Here is an 8,892-nt window from a genome sequence, read left to right as displayed (position 1 = left end):
GCAGTTTGTGAGTAATCTAAACGATAAATGGCAAGCATTCTCAAGACGGTAACAGTAGACAAATTTAAAAACAAGAGGGGTAGAGGGCTTGGAAAATGCTAGTTTTTCCTCTATTTTTAAGAAAAAGGTTATTACCAGTTACAATGGGTAGCTCCTGTGAAGAGAGGAGAAAACAGCCCTTCAGATGTCATGAAAGGCTGAAGAATGTGTTTAAACAAAAGACTGGTGCTTGCTGCAGCAGCATCTGTACTAAAATTGGAACAATATAGAGATCAGCATGACCTCTGTGCAAGGGACACACAAATCTGTGAGTGTCCCATATTTTTCAAAAAGAGAAAGACAGACCATGTGATCTCACTTATATGTGGAATCTAAAATAGGACACAGATGAACTTTATGAAACAGAAACAAGCTCACAGATAGAGAACAGAATTGTGGTTGCTAAGTGGGGGTAGGGGAGGAATGGGTTGGAAATCTGGGATTGACAGACGCAAACTATTAGTGTAGGATGGATAAAACAGCAAGGTCCTACTGTGTGTAGCACAGGGAACTATATTCAGTAGCCTGTGATAAACCATATTGAAAAACAGTATGAAAAAGAATGCATATGTGTGCGTAACTGAATCACTTTGCTGTGCACCAGAAACTAACACAAGATAAGTCAACTTTAATTCAATTAAAAATACACATTATGTATTTATTTTAGAAGTGGGAATCTGTAGCTTTTGACCCCTTTCACTCATTTCTCCCACCTCCAACCCTCACCTCAAGTAACTCCCAATCTTTTCTCTGTAACTTTGAGTTCTGCTTTTCTTTTATTTTTGGTTTTGTCTTATAAATAAAACACATAAATAAGACTCATACAGCATTTGTCTTTCTCTATTTCACTTAGTATAATGCCTGTAATGTACATTAATGTTGCTGCAGATAGCAAAATTTCATCTTTTGTAGCTGAATAATACCCCACTGTGTATATATGGTATATATACCATTTTCTTTATTCATTCATCCATTGGTGGACATTTAGGCTGTTTCCATGTCTTGAGTATTGTAAGAATGCTGCGATGAACATGGAATTGCCTGTCTTATTTTTTAAGGAAAAAAAATTGCTTGTATCAAATTGAAAAATGAATCAGTCTTCAAGTAAGATAAAATCATCAGTAACACAATTAACAGTTAAGACAGCACATACAGATTAGACTACAGGTTTAGATACTTTTTTTAATTTTTAAAGATCTTATTGGGTTTATTCAACATATCATGAATCAAGCAACATCCCAAATAGCAAATAGAAATGAGCTCCAAGGAACTGAACAAAATGGGAGACTTTTACAGTCAGAGGGGGAAGGGACAAGGAAAGAGCAGATTACTTCATAGGTTTAGATACTTTGAATTAAGTACATACATCAAAATCAAGAGAGTTGACAGCTTTCACACTGACTGAAAGCCCTGACTTATTGTAAACACAAGACTTCTGGGAAAATGGAGCTGACATTTCTCGGGATAGGGAGGACATATATCTTTTTTAATTACTATTTTCATTTTGTTTGGATAAATATCTCGAAGTGGAATTGCTGAGTTTTAATAATTTTAATTAAAAATAATTTTCAGTTTTCTGAGGATGCTCCATAATGTTTTCTGTATTGGATAAACCAATTTAACATTCCCACCAATAGTGTACAAGCGTTCCCTTTTCTCCACATCCTCTCCAACACTCATTTCTTTTTGGTAGTCATTCTAGCACAGTGATATCTCACTGAGGTTTTAATTTGTATTTCTCTAATTAGTGACGTTGAGCACTTTTTCATATACCTGTTGGCCATGAGAGAGTCATCTTTGGAAAAATGTCTGTTCGGATCCTTTGCCTATTTTTTTTTTATTAATAGAGTTGTTTCTTTTTGCTATTGAGTTGTAATAGTTCTTTATGTATTTTGGGTATTAGCCTCTTCTCAGGTAAATGATTTGCAACTGTTTTCTCCGACTTATAGGCTACTTTTCGATTTTGTTGATGGCTTCCTTTGCTGTGTAGAAGTTCTTTAGTTTTTTTTTTTTTTTTGAAGTTTTTTAGTTTGATGTAGTCCCACATGCTTATTTTTGCTTTTGGGATCAAATCTACAAAATTATTGGCAAACTGATGTCAACAAGCTTACTGTCTGTGTTTTCTTCTGGAAGTTTAATGGTTTCAGGTCTTACATTCAAGTCTTTGATCCATTTTTTGCTTGAGCTATTTCCAAGGATGGTATACAGTGGTCCAGTTTCATTCTTTTGCGTGTGGCTGTCCAGTTTTCCCAGCACCATTTCTTGAAGAGGCTGTCCTCGTCACACTGTATACAATTGATGGTGTATCTATGTGTGGGCTTCCCAGGTGGCACCAATGCAGGAGACGTAAGAGATGCAGATTCCATCCCTTTAGGCGGGCTTGGCAACCCACTCTGTTATTCCTGCCTGGAGAATCCCATGGGCAGAGGAGCCTGGCAGGCTACAGTCCGTAGAGTTGTAAAAAGTTGGACACGACTGAAGCGACTTAGCATGCAAGCACACGTATGTGTGGGTGTGTGTATTTCTCGGCACTATCTGTTCTGTTCCATTGACATGTGTGTCTGTTTTTATAATAATACTGTATTGTTTTGATTACTACAGCTTTGTAACATATTTTGAAATCAGAACGCATGATCCTCCAGCTTTTCTGTTCTTCCTCAAGACTGCTGTGACTGCTCAGGGTCATTTATGGTTTCCTTTGAATTTTAGGAGTATATATTCTATTTCTCTGAAAAATGCCACTGGAATTTTGATAGGGATTGCATTGAATCTGTAGATTGCTTTGGTAATGTGGACATTTTAATGATATGAATTCTTCCAGTCCATGAGCACAGAATATCTTTACATTTGTTTATGTCTTCAATTTCTTTCACCAATATCTTAGAGTTTCCAGTGTGGATGTCTTTTACATCCTTAGTTAAATTTATTCCTAGGTGTTTTATTCTTTTTGATCCAGTTGTAAATGGAATTATTTTCTTAATTTCTTTGATAGTTCATCATTAATGTATAGAAATGAACAGTTTTTGTATATTGATTTTATATCCCACAACTTTACTGTATTTATGCTAACAGTTTAGTGATAAAGTTTTTAGGATTTATGTATGTATATGTGTATAAGTTTCCCAGGTGGCATTAGTGGTGAAGAAACCACCTGTCAATGCAGGAGACATAAGAGATACGGGTTTTATCCCTGGGTGGAAAAGATCCCTGGAGAAGGGCATGGCAACCCACTCCAGTATTCTGGCCTGGAGAATCTTATGGACAGAGGAGCCTCGTGGGCTACAGTGTAGAGGGTTGCAATGAGTCAGACACGACTGAAGTGATTTAGCACATATGCGTGCTAATCATATATGTTATATGTATGTGATCATGACAGTTTTAGTTTTTATTTCTTCCTTTACAATTTGTATACCTTTTATTTTTCTTGCCTAAGTGCTCTGGCTAGAACTTCCAATACTAGAATAAAAGTGGTGAGAATGAGTATCCTTATCCTATTCCTGATCTTAGGGTAAAATTTTAGCTTTTTGTTATTAAGTATAATGTTAGCTGTGGGCTTGTTATACATGACCTTTATTATATTGAGGTATGGTTGCCTCTAAATCCACTTTGTTGAGTTTTTTAATCATTAGATATTGAATTCTGACAATGCCTTTTCTGCATCTATCAATGATTATATGATTTTTATTCTTCATTGTGTTAATGTGGTATATCACATTGATTTTGTGAGTGTTGAATCATCCTTTAATTACTAGACTAAATCCCACTTGATAATGGTGTTGAATTTGGTTTGCTAATGTTTTGTTGAGAATGTGTGCACTGATGTTCATCAGGGGTATTGGCCTGTAATTTTCTTTCCCTGTGGGATCCCTGTCTGATTTTGGAATCAGGGTGATGGAGACCTCATAGGATGAGTCTGGAGATGTTCCTTCCTCTGCAACTTTCAGGAATAGTTTCAGAAGGATAGACATTAACTCTTCACTTGTAATTTGATTACTGTAAGTGCCATACTACTACTACCACTAAGTCACTTCAGTCGTGTCCGACTCTGTGCGACCCCATAGACGGCAGCCCACCAGGCTTCCCCGTCCCTGGGATTCTCAAGGCAAGAACACTGGAGTGGGTTGCCATTTCCTTCTCCAATGCATGAAAGTGAAGTCGCTCAGTCGTGTCCGACCCTCAGCGACCCCATGGACTGCAGCCTAAGTGCCATGTTTGACCCTAATTATAAAGGACACATTTCCTTGTTCTTTTTTGTGTGTGTATCTATTTTAGATTTTTGGTTTGCTGTTACCAGGAGGTTTTCATGCAGCAGTCTCTCTCTGAGAGAGAGAGATGATTGTATATGTGTATGTGTATATATATATATATTTATAATACACATACATATACATATATTGAATGTTTTAAGTTGCTGATGTTTTAATTTCAAATGAATTTAAAAGCCCTGCATTCTCACTCTACTCCCCTCATGATTACTGTTTCTGACGTCATATTTTATATCTGATTGTTTTATGTATCCCTTGGCTCAGAGGTTAAAGCCTCTGCCTGCAATGCGGGAGACCTGGGTTCAATCCCTGGGTCAGGAAGATCCCCTGGAGAAGAAAATGGCAACCCACTCCAGTACTCTTGCCTGGAGAAACCTATGGGCGGAGGAGCCTAGTGGGCTACAGTCCACAGGGTTGCAAAGAGTCGGACACGACTGAGTGACTTCACTTTCACTTTCACTTAAGTGCTTGTGGATACAGATGATTTTACCATTTTGTCTTTTAATTTTCCTACTGGTTTTGTGTGTGGATGCTTTCCCACCTTTACTGTATGTTTGCTTTACTGGTGAACTTTTTCATTTTGTAGTTTCCTGTTTCTAGTTGCGGCCTTTTCTTTTTTGCCTAGAGAAGTTCCTTGAACATTTGTTGTAAAGCTGGTTTGGTGGTGCTGAAGTCGCCTAGATTTTGATGCCTATAAAGCTTTTAATCTCTTCAGCAGGTCTGAATCAGAGCCTTGCTGGTAGAGTATTCTTGTAGGTTTTTCCCTTTCATCACTTTAAATAGATGATGCCACTCCCTTCTGGTCTGCAGAATTTCTGCTAAAAAGTAAGCTGAGTTTTATGGCAGTTCCCTTGTATACTGTTTGCTGCTTTTCCCTTGCTGCTTTTAACATTGTCTCTTTTTCTCATTTTAATTACAGTGTGTCTTGGTGTGTTCTTTTAGGATTAATCCTGAATGGGACACTCTGTGCTTCTTGGATTTGGATGACTGTTTCCTTTCCTGTGTCATGAAAGTTTTCAGCGATTTTGTCTTCAGATGTGTTCTTGACAACTTTCTCCTTCTTGGACCCCTATAATGTGAATATTATTTTGCGTGATGTCTCAGGGGTCTCTTAAACTGTTCTCATTTCTTTTCATTCTTTTTTTCTGATCCACAGCAATGATTTTCACTATTCTGCCTTCCAACTTACTTGTTTGTTCTTCTGTGTATTTTAGTCTCCTGGTGAATTTTTTTATTTTAGTTATTGTATTGTTCATGTCTGTTTGGTTGTTCTTTATATTTTCTAACTTTTAAAAAAATTATCTCCTGGGAATTCTGTGGTAATCCAGTGATTAGGATTCTGTGTTCTTGTTACTGAGGGCCTGGGTTTAATCCCTTGTTGGGGAACTAAAATCCCACAGTCCACATGGTGTAGCCAAACCCCAAACAAACAAACAAATGAACAAAAACCTTAAAGAGAAAAAAAAACACAACCTTCTCTCTTCTTGCTCTGTGCCTCCATTCTTCTTCCAAGTCTGACCATCTCTATGATCATTACTCTGAACTCTTTCTTGGATAGGTTGCTTGTCTTTACTTAGTTTCTCCTCCAGAATTCCTTCCTCTGAAATGTATTCCTATGCTGATTCACTTTGTCCGAGTTGCCATTGGTATTTTTATGTATTTGGTAAGTTACTTATGTGTCTCTACTTTGGAGAAGTGGCCCTCTGTAGGAGACGCCCTATGCACCCTAGCAGTGCTCTCCTTTCTAGTCACCCAAGGTATATGCTCTGAGAAATCCCCCTAGGAGAGCTGTGTGGGTCCTTCAGTTGTGCTTATTATGTGAGTGATCTGATAGGCTTGGTTGGCCCCTCAGTTCAGTTCATTTCAGTTCATGTCTGACTCTTTGCGACCCTGTGAACCACACATGCCAGGCCTCCCTGTCCATCACCAACTCCTGGAGTCCACCCAAATCCATCTCCATCGAGTCGGTGATGCCATCCAACCATCTCATCCTCTGTTGTCCCCTTCTCCTCCTGCCTTCAATCTTTCCCAGCATCAGGGTGTTTTCAAATGAATCAGCTCTTCGCATCAGGTGGCCAAAGTATTGGAGTCTCAGCTTCAACATCAGTCCTTCCAATGAACACCCAGGACTGATCTAACAAGACCCAGTTTCCCCAACAGTCAGTCTCTCCCATCAGGAAGCTTCCATAAGCTTCTTATCTTTATCCATCAGAGGGCAGACCGAATGAAAACCACAATCACAGAAAACTAATCAAACTGATCACATGGAACACAGCCTTGTCTAGCTCAGTGCAACTATGAGCCATGCCGTGTTGGGCCACCCAAGACAGATAGGTCATGGTGGAGAGTTCTGACAAAACGTGGTCCGCTAAAGAAGGGAATGGCAAACCACTTCAGCATTCTTGCCTTGAGAATCCCATGAACAGTATGAAAAGGCGAAAAGATAAAACACTGAAGGATGAACTCCTCAGGTTGGTAGGTGCCAGTATGCTACTGGAGATCAGTGGAGAAATAACTCCGGAAAGAATGAAGGGATGGAGCCAAAGCAAAAACAAAACCCAGTTGTGGATGTGACTGGTGATAGAAGCAATGTCCGATGCTGTAAAGAGCAATATTGCATAGGAACCTGGAATGTCAGGTCCGTGAATCAAGGTAAACTGTAAGTGGTCAAACAGGAGATGACAAGAGTGAGCATCAACATTTTAAGAATCAGTGAACTAAAATGGACTGGAATGGGTGAATTTAACTCAGATGACCATTATATCTACTACTGCGGGCAAGAATCCCTTAGAAGAAATGGAGTAGCCATCATAGTAAAAAAAGAGCCCGAAATGCAGTACTTGGACACAGTCTCAAAAATGACAGAATGATCTCTGTTCATTTCTAAGGCAAACCATTCAATATCACAGTAATCCAAGTCTATGCCCCAACCAGTAATGCTGAACAAGCTGAAGTTGTACAGTTACTATGAAGACCTATAAGATCTTCTAGAATTAACACCCAAAAAAGATGTCCTTTTCATTATAGGGGACTGGAATGCAAAAGTAGGAAGTCAAGACATACCTGGAGCAACAGGCAAATTTGGCTTTGCAGCACAAAAGGAACCCAAGCAAAGGTTAAAAGAATTTTGCCAAGAGAACACACTGGTCATAGCAAATGCCCTCTTCCAATAACACAAGAGATGACTCTACACATGGACATCACCAGATGGTCAGTACTGACATGAGGTTGACTATATTCTTTGCAGCCAAAGATGGAGAAGCTCTATGAAGTCAGTTGTATAGACAGAGAGCTGACTGTGGTTCAGATCATGAACTACTTATTGCCAAATTCAGATTTAAATTGAAGAAAATTAGGGAAAGCCACTAGGCCATTCAGTTCAGTCGCTCAGTCGTGTCCAACTCTTTGTGACCCCATGAATCACAGCATACCATGCCTCCCTGTCCATCACCAACACCTGGAGTTCACTGAGACTCATGTCCATCAAGTCAGTGATGCCATTCAGCCATCTCATCCTCTGTCGTCCCCTTCTCCTCCTGCCTCCAATCCCTCCCAGCATCAGAGTCTTTTCCAATGAGTCAACTCTTCGCATCAGGTGGTGAAAATATTGGAGTTTCAGCTTTAGCATCAGTCCTTCCAAAGCACCCAGGACTGACCTCCTTTAGAATGGACTGGTTGGATCTCCTTGCAGTCCAAGGGACTCTCAAGAGTCTTCTCCAACACCATAGTTCAAACGTATCAATTCTTTGGTGCTCAGGTTTCTTCACAGTCCAACTCTCACATCCATACATGACCACTGGAAAAATCATAACCTTGATGGACCTTTGTTGGCAAAGGAATGTCTCTGCTTTTTAATATGCTGTTTAAATTGGTCACAACTTTCCTTCCAAGGAGTAAGCGTCTTTTAATTTCATGACTGCAATCACCATCTACAGTGGTTTTGGAGCCCAAAAAAATAAAGTCTGCCACTGTTTCCACTGTTTCCCCATCTATTTTCTATGAAGTGATGGGACCGAATACCATGATCTTCGTTTTCTGAATGTTGAGCTTTAAGCCAACTTTTTCACTCTCCTCTTTCACTTTCATCAAGAGGCTTTTTAGTTCCCCTTCACTTTCTGCCATAAGGGTGGTGTCATCTGCATATCTGAGGTAATTGATATTTCTCCCGGCAAACTTGATTCCAGCTTGTGCTTCCTCCAGCCCAGCGTTTCTCATGATGTACTCTGCATATAATTTAAATAAGCAGCATGACAATATATAGCCTTGACGTACTCCTTTTCCTATTTGGAAGCAGTCTGTTGTTCCATGGCCAGTTCTAACTGTTGCTTCCTGACCTGCATATAGGTTTCTCAAGAGGTAGGTCAGGTGGTCTGATATGCCCCAACCAGTAACGCTGAAGATGCTGAAGTTGAACGGTTCTATGAAGACCTACAAGACCTTTTAGAACTAACACCCAAAAAAGATGTCCTTTTAATTATACGGGACTGGAATGCAAAAGTAGAAAGTCAAGAAACAACTGGGGTAACAGGCAAATTTGGCCTTGGGATACGGAATGAAGCAGGGCAAATGCTAATAGAGTTTTGCTAAG

At 39.5% G+C, this 8,892-nt stretch overlaps 1 pseudogene; it reads left to right on the top strand.

Moving 5' to 3' along the window:
• The first annotated feature begins 225 nt into the window (after positions 1 to 225).
• On the top strand, positions 226 to 326 carry LOC138094222 (U6 spliceosomal RNA; annotated as a pseudogene).
• The last annotated feature ends 8,566 nt before the right edge of the window (positions 327 to 8,892 follow it).

The sequence above is a fragment of the Capricornis sumatraensis genome, chromosome 17 (assembly GCF_032405125.1).
Source record: "Capricornis sumatraensis isolate serow.1 chromosome 17, serow.2, whole genome shotgun sequence".
In the NCBI taxonomy this organism is placed as follows: Eukaryota; Metazoa; Chordata; class Mammalia; order Artiodactyla; family Bovidae; genus Capricornis; species Capricornis sumatraensis.
The sequence above is the reverse complement of the archived record's forward strand: the minus strand, read 5'-3'. Positions and strand labels throughout refer to the sequence as shown.